Genomic DNA, 14,048 nt, shown 5'->3' with positions numbered 1-14,048 from the left:
TTCTTCAAGATATTTTTCCATACATACACACACACTCTCACTGTATGTTTTTACCAAAACTAGACTTTACCACACATACAATCACTTACATTTTTCTATCATTTCTCACTTGTTCTATTTCAGTAACTGTTCCTACTAGTATTTCTAGCTCACATTTAGTTTTCCTTAACTGATCCAAACCCATTACAAACCAAGATTATATACTGCTTCTGATTGTTATCTCCATAACACTTTTATAATCTAGTACGGTCCTCTGCTTTTAATGAACATGTCTTGTTGAAGACAGCCAGCTTATTTTTCTGCAGAATGCCCCATACCTTATGGATTTATGTGGTTATATCCTCATGCTGCTATTTAGCTTATTCTTCCATAGAGTAAGGTCTATCTGCTGAATTTTCCAAAGGCTGAAAGTTACTCCTAAGGGTCTGATGGATCCAAGGCAAATCTTTTTGGCTAGACTGTGTCATAGGTGGCTTTTTCATACTCAAGTTGCAACACATCAAGGCCTAATACTTAATGACTACTAATATGCTAAGATTCATTTATCGATTGCAGTGATGATCCTGACCCCTCTCAATGTGTACAGCTCTGTTTATGCCCTTGTAATAACCAAGTCTTAAGAATTTATGTGGTGCTACTTTGGCATTATATGAATATCCAGTATCTTATCAACCATCCATCTTAATGTGAATTGATAATTCTTCCTTAAATCAATAATGATTCAGTAAGGTTTGTGGAATGATTGTATTCTTCAGTAATACAGACTTTTCTCTTATTAAATGGTGCTATCTATTATAATCAAAAAAGTTTCTAAAGTTTCCTATACTACCAAAAAAATCAAGGATTATAAGTTTATTTCTCCAAATACCAATTCTTAATGTTAAAAAATATTTTGAAATCTATTTCAATGGAAAAAATGAATTTTTTTCTTGTGAGTATAATGATGCAAGTGAAAATTTTCTGAATCCTTATCTTGTTATTTCATTTAAATTACTTTAAAACTACTTTTAACTTTCCTTTCTAAGTAGATATTATGCAAATTCTTCCATTAACAGGTAAGCCAGAGTGAACATTTAAAAATTCAGCAGAGGAATAACGCCAACAAAATAGATTAGGAAGCTTTAAGTTCTTCTTCCAATACAGAAACATTGAAAAAATGAGAAAGTGTCTCAACCAACTTTATTAGATCAGATCTCTACAAAGCAATCCAAAGTTTACAGTAACCAAGAAGCCTAATGAAGTAAAAGCAATTTTCTAAATGGTAGGAAAGTTTTGTGGTATTTTTACTTGCCTCACCCTACCCTCTTCCCAGAATGACAATGGTCTTGGTCTTAAGCAGTGGCAGTCCAGTTCTCAGTTCCCTCCCCTGAACCAGAGGGAACAGACCAGAACTTACATGCAAATTACTGTGTATATGTATCCTAAGTCCGGGAGATACCTGCAAGACTGATGCAAAGAGCTAGTTTTTGTTTCATATAACTTGGAACACAGGCAGGAAGAACTGCAGGGACCACTTGTAAACGTGGCAAAGGGGAGTACCAAGCACAGCTGCTTCGAAGGAAGAGTTTATGAGTAGAAACATACAATAGACCATCTAAGGCCAGGAGGAGAATCTGGGGTGAGAATCTTTACGAAATTAGGACATTCAAAAGCAGTCATATATATGGTAGAGTTTACAAAGCCACATGTCTGCCCTGACAAGATGCATGCCCAGAAAAGAAATAAAAAGACTTTAACTATGACCTCAGGCTGATTCCTAGGCTCAGCCTATCTAAATGGTGAAGTGCCCACCAAAGAGGCTAGTCCACAAAGTCTAGGAAAGATGGCGCCTTCCTCTTTCTCTGTCTCTTCTTTGTTTCAGCTCCTGACATTCAAGGAACTCTGTCAATCATTAGCTGAGTACAAGCCAAAGAAACAACAGACTTCAGTAATCATACATGACAAGGAATGGTCTTTGAAACAGTTTGGAAAAGTACCAAAACAAATGAACTACTACAGCTTTTAAAACAACTCTCTTGGCCCGGCGTGGTGGCTCACACCTGTAATCCCAGCACTTTGGGAAGCTGAGGCGGGCAGATCATGAGGTCAGGAGTTCAAGACCAGCCTGGCCAACATGGTGAGACTCTGTCTTTACTAAAAATACAAAAATTACTCAGGCGTGGTGGCAGGCGCCTGTAATCCCAGCTATTCAGGAGGCTGAGGCAGGAGAATTGCTTGAACCTGGGAGGTGGAGGTTGCAGTGAGCTGACATCATGCCATTGCACTCCAGTGTGGGCGACAGAGCCAGACTCCGTTTTTTTTTTTTTTAAAAAAAAAGAACACAACTACTCCCTTAATCCCAAACAAGAGCTATGGGAGTTCATCACCACTATACCTGCCTTACAAGAAATTCTATGAGTTCTTAAAGTTGAAATGAAAGGACATTAACATGAAAACATACGAAAGTATGAAACTAACTGTAAAGATATGACACAAAGTGTCAAGAATTCCTGACCTCACTGAAAACCAGAAGTAAGCAGTAATCCTGAAAAGGGACTGAATAGGGCTTGCAGGTACTGACTGATATCAGAAGTTTCTGTGTCACTGCATCAGGGACCTCTGTCATTTCATTTTATATTCACGACCCTTTAGGTTTCGTTTCATATTGACACAGGAGTTAAAAAGAAATTACTGAGACTGGGTGCAGTGGCTGATGCCTAAAATCCCAGCACTTTGGGAGGCCAAGCGGGTGGATCACCTGAGGTCAGAAGTTCGAGACCAGCCTGGCCAACATGGCGAAACCCCATCTCTACTAAAAATACAACATTGGTCAGGTGTGGTGGTGCATGCATGTAATCCCAGCTACTTGGGAGGCTGAGCCAGAAGAATTGCTTGAAACTGGGAGGTGCACGTTGCAGTCAACCAAGATCATGCCACTGCACTCTAGCCAGGGGCACACAGTGAGACGCCATCTCAAAAAAAAAACAAAAACAAAAAAAAGAAATTACTTAGGCAGAGAGTGAGAATACAGGAAGGAGTCCTCGGCAAGGTTTTCCTTTTCAGTGAAAAGCAGCCCCCAAATCATTTTCTAACAAAGAGCAGCCTATAAAATTGAGCTGCAGACACAGATACCGGCAGTTGCGCCAATCCTGTTCAAAATGGCGGCTCCATCCTCCCTTCTCGCCTTGCCAGCCACATGTACAGTAAGAAGCACACAGGATGGTGCCAGTCAAGTGGAAAGCCCATTTGCATAATAAGATTAGGGTGGGGTGGCCAGCCTTTCTGGCGTGCTATGTAAACATCAAACCCGACTGAACCAATCTGTGCGCCCTATGTAATCAGACACCACCTCCTTAAACCTGCCTACAAAATCTGGCACATCCACCTCCAGCCAGTCTTTCCCTTTCAGAAGCCCCTTTCTCTCACTAGAGACAGAGCTGTTCTCCTTTCTCTTTCTTCTGCATATTAAACCGCCACTCCTAAACTCCTCATGTGTGTCCGTGTCCTTAACTTTCTTCGTGCGAGATGACAAAGAAGCTGCTTCATTATTTTCTGAAATTATTTTAATAATTATGCAGACATGTGCAACCAGAAAAAAAAATGCAAATCAAAAATACTCAACTGTCTTAAATATGTTAAAAGGGCTAAGGGAAAACAAAGAACTAAAGAAAATTCGGAAAATGATGTATGAATAAAATGGGAATATCAGCAAGTGATACAAATTATAAAAAGGAAATTCTGGAGCTCAAAAGTATAATAACTAAGGAGAAAAAATTCAATAGAGGGGTTCAAAAGCAGCATTGAGTGGAAAGAAGAAAAATAATCAGTGAACTTGAAGATAGGAAAATTTAAATATCGAGTCTGAGAAGCAGAAAGAAAAAAGAATGGAGAGAAGTAAACAGAGCCTAAGGGGCTCAAGTGAACCAACAGAGACATTATGAAAGTCATAGAAGGAAGAGAGAGACAAAGAGGCAAAAAATTATTTTTAAAAATGGTAGAAGTCCCCAATTTAAAGAAAGACATGAACCTACAAATCCAAGAAGTCTAATGTTAGGAGTTGATTTGTATCTTCCCCCAAAGATATGTTGGAGAGCTATAATCTCCAGTATCTCAAATATGACCTAATTTCGATACAGGTTCTTTATAATCATGTTAAAATGAGGTCATTAGGATGGGCCCTAATTCAGTATGATCAATGTCTTTATAAAAACGGCAAAATTTGGGTACAGACAAATATACAAGGAGAACTCCATGTGAAGATGAAGGGAGAGATCAGGGTGATGCAGCAAAGGCAAAGGTGCACAAAAGATTGCCAGCAAGCCACCAAAATCTAAAGCAGAGAGGTGAAATGGATTTTCCCTCAAACCCCTCAGAAGAAATCAACTCTTCTGACAAACTGATCTCATACTTCTAGACTCCAAAACTGTTGACAATAAATTCTGTTGTTTAAGCTACCCAATTAATAGTAATTTGTTACACCAGCTCCAGGGAACTAAGACACTATTAGACTCCAAATAGGATAAACCCAAAGAATCATACACCAAGTCACATAATCAAACTCTAAAAAGGCAAAGCCAAAGAGAAAATCTGGGAAGCAGCAAAAGAGATGCAACATGTCATATACAAAGAGACTCAAGAAGATTATAAGTCAGTTTCTCATATTAGAAATCTTGGAGGCCAGGCCGGGCGTGGTGGCCTACGACTGTAATCCCAGCACTTTGGGGAGGCCAAGGGGGGTGATCACTTGAGGTCAGGAGCTTGAGATCAGCCTGGCCAACATAGCCAAAAGCTATCTCTACTAAAAATACAAAAATTAGCCGGGCGTGGTGGTGGGCACCTGTAGTCCCAGCTACTCAAGAGGCTGACGCAGAAGAATTGCTTGAACCCGGGAGGCAGAGGTTGCCGTGAGCCAAGATCGCACCACTGTACTCCAACCTGGGTGACAGAGCAAAACTCCATCTCAAAAACAAAAACAAAACAAAACAAAACAAAAAGGCCAGGTGCGGTGGCTCATGCCTATAATCCCAGCACTTTGGGAGGCCAAGGCAGGCAGATCATCTGAGGTCAGGAGTTCTAGACCAGCCTGGCCAACATGGTGAAACCCCATCTCTACTAAAAATATAAAAATTAGCCAGGCATGGTGGTGCACACCTGAAATCCCAGCTACTAGGGAGGCTGGGGCAGGACAATTGCTTGAACCCAGGAGGCAGAGACTGCAGTGAGCAGAGATCGTGCCACTGCCTCCAGCCTGGGCAAGAGAGCAAGACTCTTGTCTCAAAAAAAAAAAAAAAGAAAAAAGAAAAAAGAGACAAGAAAGAAATTTTGGAAGCCAGAAGGAAATGGGAAGACAGAGATATATATGATGTACTAAAGAAAAACACAACCTGTCAACTGAAAATTATACATTTGGCAAAACTAACCTTCAAAAACGTGAGAAAAATTAAGACAGTCCCAGGTAAACAAGGGCTGAGGGACTCTATTACCACTAGATCTGCCCTGTAAGAAATGCTAATGGAAGTCCTTCAGGTTGCAATGAGAGGACACTAGACAGTACCTCAAAGTCACATGAGGATATTAAGATCTCTGGTGAAGGTAAATATATGGGTAAATGGGAAAGTCAGTATTATTGCAATTTTGGTTTATAATTCTACTTTTTTATTTTCTACAGGATTTAAAAGACAAATGCATAAATAATTACAAATCTATGTTATTGAGCACACAGTATAGAGATTAATTTGTGACATCAAAAATACTGGAAAAAGAGAGCTGCAGAGAAGTAGTTTTTTGTGAAGTTAAAATTATGTTGGTATTAACTCATATTGGATTGTTATAACTTTAGGATGTTATATGTAATCTCCATGGTAATGATAAAAAATAATCTACAAGATAAACACAAAAAGGAAACAAGAAGGGAAGCAAAACCTGATACTATAATATTTGCATTTCCATGTTCATTACAGCAGACAATCCAAATGTCCACTGACAAATGAAGGGATTTTTAAAATGCAGTATATACATACAAAGAAGTATTATTCAGCCTTAAAATAGGAAATCCTATCAATGCTTACAACATGGATGAATCTTTAGGACATTATTATAAGTAAAATAAGCCAGTCACAGAAAGACAAATTCTGTCTGAGTCCACTTATACAAGGTATCTAACACAGTAAAATTCATAAAAATGCAGAAGTAATATTGTGCTGGCCAGAGGTTCGAAGCAGGGAGAAATGTGCTGTTGTTTAACGAGTATAGTTTCAGTTTGCAAGATGAAAATGTTCTAGAAATCTATTGCATGGTAATACGAATATGGTTAACACTACTGAAGTTACACTAAAAAATGGTTAAGATAATAAATTCTGTGTGTTTTTTAACACAATTACAAAAGAGATTTAAAAAAATACATCATACTAAAAAGAAAAAAGCAACTAAACACAAAAGAGGGCTCTAATGGAGGAAAGAAGGAATAAAAGTGTGATAAGATACAGAAAACAGCAAATGGCAGAAGTCTTTCCTTATCAGTAATTACTTTAAATGTAAATGTATTAAACTCTCCAATTAAAAGACAAAGATTGGCAGAATGAATTAAAAAAAAACATGATCCAACTATATGCTGTCCACAAGAGATACACTTTATACCTTATGCCATACACAGGTTGAAAGTCAAAGGATGGAAGAAAATACTCCATGCAAATAGTAATCAAGAGAGATCTGAGATGGCTTTACTGGTGGTATCAGGCAAAACAGACTTTAAATAAAAAATTCTTACAAGAGACAAAGGACATTATAAATTGATAAAAAGGCCAATTCACCAGTAAGATATAACAATTATAAGCAATTATGCAGTACACATCAAAGACCCAAATATATGAAGCAAACATTGACAGAATTGAAGGAAAAAATAGACAGTTCAATAATAAAAATAGAAGGCTTTAATATTCCACTTTCAATAGTGCATAAAACATCCAGACAGAGTATCAATAAGGAAACAGAAGACTTGAATAACACTGTAAACCAACAGGTCCTAACAGACATACACAAAACACTCTAGCCAATAGTAAAATATACCTTTTCTTTTTTTTTCCTACAAGGCCACTTAGAACATTCTCAGAATAGACCATATGTTAGGCTGCAAAATGTCTTAATAAATTTCAAAAAATTGAAATCATAAAATGTATTTGTCTCTATGACAATGAAAGGAAACTGGAAATCAAAAATGAGAAAAACTGCAAAATTCAAATATGTAGAAACTAAACACCACAAACTACCAACAGGTCAAAGAAGAAATCCTAAGAGAAATTAGAAAATGCTTCAAGACAAAGGAAAATGAAAACAAAACATATCAAACTCATGAGATGCAATAAAACAGTGCTAAGAGGGAAATTTATAGCTATATACACAATTTTAAAATATTGCAAATTAAGAACCTAACTATATACCATAAGACAACAGAAAAAGAGAAAATTACCCAAAAGTAGCAGAAGAAATAATAAAGATTAGAGCAAAAATAAATGAGACAGGATAAAGAAACGGAACATCAATAAAGCCAAAAGTTGATTATTTGAAAAGATCAGCAAAATTGACAAATCTTTAGCTAGAGTAACTAGAAAAGAAAGAGAAGTCTGAAGTTAATAAAATCAGAAATAAAAGTGGAGACAATACTACCGATTTTAAGAAAAAAAAAATTTTTTTTTTTTTTTGAGATGAAGTCTTGCTGTCACCCAGGCTGGAGTGCAGTGGCACACTCTCAGCTCACTGCAACTTCTGCCCCCTGGGTTCAAGCAATTCTCCTGCCTCAGCCTCCCGAGTAGCTGGGACTACAGGTGCCCACCACCACAGCTGGCTAATTTTTGTATTTTTAGTACAGATGGGGTTTTGACATGTTGGCCAGGCTGGTCTCAAACTCCTGACCTCAAGTGATCCACCTGGCTCGGCCTTCCAAAGTACTGAGATAACAGGTGTGAGCCACCATGCCCGGCCAAGAAGTAAAAAATTGTAAGAGATTATTGAAGACAATTGTATGCCAACAAACTGGATAACCTACATGAAATGGACAAATTCCTAGAAACACACAACCTTCCAAGACTGACTCATGAATCAGAAAATCCGAGTAGACTTATAACTAGTAAAGAGGTTCAAACAGGATTCAAAAACCTCCTACACATGAAAAGCCCTGGACCAGATAGATTCACTGCTGAATTCTACCAAACATTTAAAGAAGAATTAACACCATTCCATCTCAAATTCTTCCAAAAAACGAAAAGATGGAGGAATACTAACTCTAAGAGGCTGCATTACCCTGATGACAAAGCTATATGAAGACACTATAATTACAGATCAATATCCCTTGCAATACTGATGCAAATATCCTCAATGAAATACTAATAAACCAAATTCAGCATATTAAAAGATTTTGTTTTCTTCTAACTTGGTCTTCGGGTCTCTCTCTCTGGAGAGTGGCCAGGAACTCTAGCTCTGCCCCGACAAGGCTCTAGAGGAGGTGGTCACTGATGTTTACAGTAAATCAAAAGAGGATACTTCTTTATCTTGGTGAATGGGACAATGCCTTCTTGCCTGACCTGTGGCCAAGTGTATGTCTCACAGGAAACTTGTTTATACTAGCAGATGCCCTCGTGGTTCTTGTCCGACCTGTGTCCAGTTTATTCCTGCCAAGATAGCCACTCTCCAGGAGTGCTGACTGGGAGGAAAGTTAGGTATGTGTATGTCAGTCAGGTGAGACACAGAGGCAGCAAAACAAAACACATGAAATAAAAGCAGCATTTTGTTAATCACAGATAAGAGTGAATCTGTGGAACTCTGCCTTTATTAAGGTCCACAGGCATTACCTCTTAAGGCTTTCCAGCAGGGGTTGTGAACTGGCTAATTTAAAGAAAATATGTGTAAAGGGGGGAAATTATTTGCATGACTCTGGTGTTGATTCTGGTTTTATTGTGGTAAGCAGCTGTGGGATATGTTGGGTCAGTGAGATGTAGAACAAGTGACCCACACTGCAAACAGCCACATGGGGAGGGAAAGTTTTAACTAGGCCAAAGATGAGGTGGTATAACTCAGTTTTAAACAACTTATGTTAGGCCTAAAAATGGATGCCAAGGCAACAATGATGTTAAACAAATTTATGATAAAAAGATTATACACCTTTATCTAGTGGGATTTATTTTTAAAATGCAAGGATAATGACATATGAAAATCAATGCAGCAGGCGCAGTGGCCCACGGCTGTACTCCCAGCACTTTGGGAGGGTAAGGTGAAAGGATCACTTCAGCTCAGGAGTTTGAGACCAGCCTGTGTAACATAGTGAGACCTCATTTCTAAAATAAAAAAATTTTAAAAATTAGCCTGGTGTGGTGGTGTGCACCTTTGGTCCCAGCAACTCAGAAGGCTGAGGCGGGAGGACTGCTTGAGTCTGGGAGGCAAACGTTGCCATGAGCTGAGATCATGCCACTGCATTCCAGCCTGGGCAACTGAGGGAGACCCTGTCTCCAAACAAACCAACAAGGAAACAAAACAAAATCCAAAATCAATGTAATACACCACATTGACAGGATGAAGGAGAAAAGACCAAAACATGATCATCTCAATTGTTGCAAAAAAGAATTTGAAAAATTGAACACCCTTTCTTGACAAAAACACTCAATAAACAAGAGACAGAAGGAAACTTACTCAACATGGTAAAGGTCATTTGGGAAAAACTCACAGATAATATCATACTCAATGGTCAAAGACAAACGCTTTTCCCTTAAGACAGGAATAAGACAAGGAAGCCTGCTTCTTCATCTTGTATTCAACATGATATTGGAAATCCTAGCCAGAGGCATTAGGTAAAAAGACAAAAGGCATCCAAATCAGAAAGGAAAAAGTATAAATATCTCTGTTCATGGATGACATGATCTTCTATGTAAGAAAATCCCCCCAAATTACACACACACACACACACACACACACACACACACACACACCCCGTTAGGGCTACCAAATTAATTCAGCAAAGTTGCTAGACACAAAATTCACATGTAAAAATCAGTTGTGTTTTAATACATTAGTAAATGAGCAAATTGAAGAGGAAATTTAAAAAAGCAATTCCGTTTACAACAGCATCTAAAAGAATTAAGAATAAACTTGAGCAAATGGGCCAAAAATTGTTATGCTGAAAACCACACAAAACTGTTGAAAGATATTAAATAAGATCTAAATAAATGAAAAAAATCTGGTGTTCATGGATAAGATGACTTAAAATTGTTAAGATGTCAATGCTATCCAAAGTGATTTACAATTCAATGTAATCCCTGTTAAAATCCCAATGACATTTCTCTGTTCATAGATGACATGATCTTATACGTGAGAAAATGCCCCCAAATTACATACACACACCTTCTCTCTCTCTCACTTGTTAAAACAAATTAATTCAGCAAAGCTGCTAGACACAAAATTCACATGTAAAAATCAGTTGAGTTTCAATACATTAGCAAATGATAATATCATACTCAATATCATACTGTATTTCTTGGGGAAATAGAAAAACCCATCCTAAAAGTCACATGGAATCTTAAGAGACACTGAATAACCAAAACAATCTTGAAAAAGAACAAAGTTGGAAGACTCACACGTTTTGATTTCAAAAGTTACAACACAACTACAGTAATCAAAACAGTGTGGTACTGACATAAGGACAGATACACAGACAAATGGAACAAAATAGAAAGTCCAGAAATAAACTTTCACTTTTAACAAGGGTGCTAAGACCATTCAATGGGGGAAAAGACAGTGTTTTCAACAAATAGTGCTGGAAAAACTGAATATCCAATTCAAAATAATGAAGCTGGGCCCTTACGTTATACTTTGTACAAAATTAACTCAAAATGAATCAAAGATCTAAACCTATAAAACTCTTAGAAGAAAGCATAGGGAAGAAGCATCATGATGTCAGATTTGATAATGTTATCTTGGATATGACACCAAAAGCACAAGCAACAAAAGAAACAATAATTAAATTGGCCTTCATAAAATTAAAAACTTTTGTGGAACAAAGGACACTATCAAGAAAGTGAAAAGACAACCCACAAAATGGGAGAAAATACAGCCAGCCTTGGAACACGGGTTTGAACTATGCAGTTCCAATTATGTGCAAATTTTTTTCCACCTCTGCCAGACCTGAGACAGCAAGACCAACTCCTGTTCTTCCTCAGCCTATTCAACATGAAGGTGATGGGCATGAAGACTTGTATAATGATCCACGTTCAGTTAATGAATAGTAAATATATTTTCTCTTTATGATTTTTAATAACACTTTTCCTCTAGCTTACTTTAAGAATGCAGTATTGAATACATATACAAAATATATGTTAGCTGTTTATATATTATTAAGGCTTCTAATCAACAGTAGGCTATTAGTAGCTAAGTTTTGTGGAAATCAAAAGATAAACGCAGACTGAGTGTCGAGGCTCATGCCTGTAATTTCAGCACTTTGGGAGGCTGAGGCAGGAGGACTGTTTGGGACCAGGAGTTCAAAACCAACCTGGGCAACACAGCAAGAACCTGTCTCTAAAAAAAAAAAAAAAAAAAAATTAGCAAGCTGTGCTGCATGCCTGCAGTTCTAGCTACTTGGGAGGCTGAGACAGGAAACCACTTCAGTCCAGGAGTTCCAGGCTGCAGTAAGCTATGATCTTGCCACTGCACTCCAGCCTAAGCAACAGTGCTGGACCTTGTCTCAAGAAAAGAAAAAAAAAAGTAGTTACACGCAAATATTTGACTACACAGGGGTTGGTATCCACCACTACCACTTGTTCAACGATCAACTGCATTTGTAAGTCATATAGCTCATAAGAATTTAGTATCTAGAATACATGAAAACTCCTACAATCCAACAACAAAATAAACAACCCAATTACAAAAATGGACAAAGGTTTGGGCATGGTGAATCATGCTTGTAATACCAGCACTTTGGGAGGCCAAGGTGGGAGGATCACTCTAGCCCAGGAGTTCAAGGCCAGCCTGGATTACCTAGCAAGACCCTGTGTCTACAAAATAATAATTAGCCAGGTGTGGTGGTATGTGCCTGTAGTACTAGCAATATGGGAGGCTGAGGCTAGAGGATCCCTTGAGCCTAGGAGATTGAGGCTGCAGTGAGCTTACAATCATGCCACTGCATTCTAGCCTGGGCAACAGAGTGAAGCCCTGTGTTTAAAAAATAAAAAACAAATAAAAAGTTTTAAACATTTAAAAAAATAAATGGATAAATGACTGGAATGGCTATTTCTTCAAAGATACACAAATGGCCAATAAATAAGGACATGTAAAGATGTTCAGTATCGCTGGCCATTAGGGAAATGCAGATCAAAATCACAAAGTGATACCATTTCACACTTATTAAGAATGCTATTGGCCGGGCGCGGTGGCTCACGCCTGTAATCCCAGCACTTTGGGAGGCCGAGGCGGGTGGATCACAAAGTCAGGAGATCAAGACCATCCTGGCTAACACAATGAAACCCTGTCCCTGCTAAAAAATACAAAAAATTAGCCAGGTGTGGTGGCAGGCACCCGTAGTCCCAGCTACTTGGGAGGCTGAGGCATGAGAATGGCATGAACCCAGGAGGCAGAGCTTGCAGTGAGCCAAGATCCTGCCACTGCACTCCAGCCTGGGCGACAGAGCGAGACTGCGTCTCAAAAAAAAAAAAAGGGGGGGGGGAGGAGCCAAGATGGCTGAATAGGAACAGCTCTGGTCTACAGCTCCCAGTGTCAGCAACGCAGAAGACGGGTGATTTCTGCATTTCCATCTGAGGTACCGGGTTCATCTCACTAGGGAGTGCCAGAGAGTGGGCGCAGGTCAATGGGTGCATGCACTGTGCGTGAGCCGAAGCAGGGCGAGGCATTGCCTCACTCGGGAAGCGCAAGGGGTCAGGGAGTTCCCTTTCCTAGTCAAAGAAAGGGGTGACAGATGGCACCTGGAAAATCGGGTCACTCCCACCCGAATACTGCACTTTTCCGACCGGCTTAAAAAATGGTGCACCAGGAGATTATATCCTGCACATGGCTCAGAGTGTCCTACGCCCACAGAGTCTCGCTGATTGCTAGCACAGCAGTCTGAGATCAAACTGCAAGGCTGCAGCGAGGCTGGGGGAGGGGCGCCCGCCATTGCCCAGGCTTGCTTAGGTAAATAAAGCAGCCGGGAAGCTCGAACTGGATGGAGCCCACCACAGCTCAAGGAGGCCTGCCTGCCTCTATAGGCTCCACCTCTGGGGGCAGGGCACAGACAAACAAAAAGACAGCAGTAACCTCTGCAGACTTAAATGTCCCTGTCTGACAGCTTTGAAGAGAGCAGTGGTTCTCCCAGCACGCAGCTGGAGATCTGAGAATGGGCAGACTGCCTTCTCAAGTGGGTCCCTGACCCCTGACCCCCGAGCAGCCTAACTGGGAGGCACCCCCCAGCAGGGGCAGACTGACACCTCACACGGCCGGGTACTCCAACAGACCTGCAGCTGAGGGTCCTGTCTGTTAGAAGGAAAACTAACAAACAGAAAGGACATCCACACCAAAAACCCATCTGTACATCACCATCATCAAAGACCAAAAGTAGATAAAACCACAAATATGGGGAAAAAACAGAGCAGAAAAACTGGAAACTCTAAAAAGCAGAGCGCCTCTCCTCCTCCAAAGGAGTAGAGTTCCTCACCAGCAACAGAACAAAGCTGGATGGAGAATGACTTTGACGAGCTGAGAGAAGGCTTCAGACGATCAAATTACTCCGAGCTACGGGAGGACATTCAAACCAAAGGAAAAGAAGTTGAAAACTTTGAAAAAAATTTAGAAGAATGTATAACTAGAATAACCAATACAGAGAAGTGCTTAAAGGAGCTGATGGAGCTGAAAACCAAGGCTCGAGAACTACGTGAAGAATACAGAAGCCTCAGCAGCCGATGCGATCAACTGGAAGAAAGGGTATCAGCGATGGAAGATGAAATCAATGAAATGAAGCAAGAAGGGAAGTTTAGAGAAAAAAGAATAAAAAGAAATGAACAAAGCCTCCAAGAAATATGGGACTATGTGAAAAGACCAAA

The 14,048-nt window shown here is 39.5% G+C and overlaps 1 protein-coding gene across 42 annotated transcripts in view; it reads right to left on the bottom strand.

Annotated features, from left to right (window-relative positions):
- RNF17 (ring finger protein 17) overlaps window positions 1-14,048 on the bottom strand; it is a 124,958-nt gene that overhangs the window by 63,614 nt on the left and 47,296 nt on the right. The window lies entirely within an intron of this gene.

Source organism: Pan troglodytes, chromosome 14 (assembly GCF_028858775.2).
Source record: "Pan troglodytes isolate AG18354 chromosome 14, NHGRI_mPanTro3-v2.0_pri, whole genome shotgun sequence".
Classification (NCBI taxonomy): Eukaryota; Metazoa; Chordata; class Mammalia; order Primates; family Hominidae; genus Pan; species Pan troglodytes.
The sequence above is the reverse complement of the archived record's forward strand: the minus strand, read 5'-3'. Positions and strand labels throughout refer to the sequence as shown.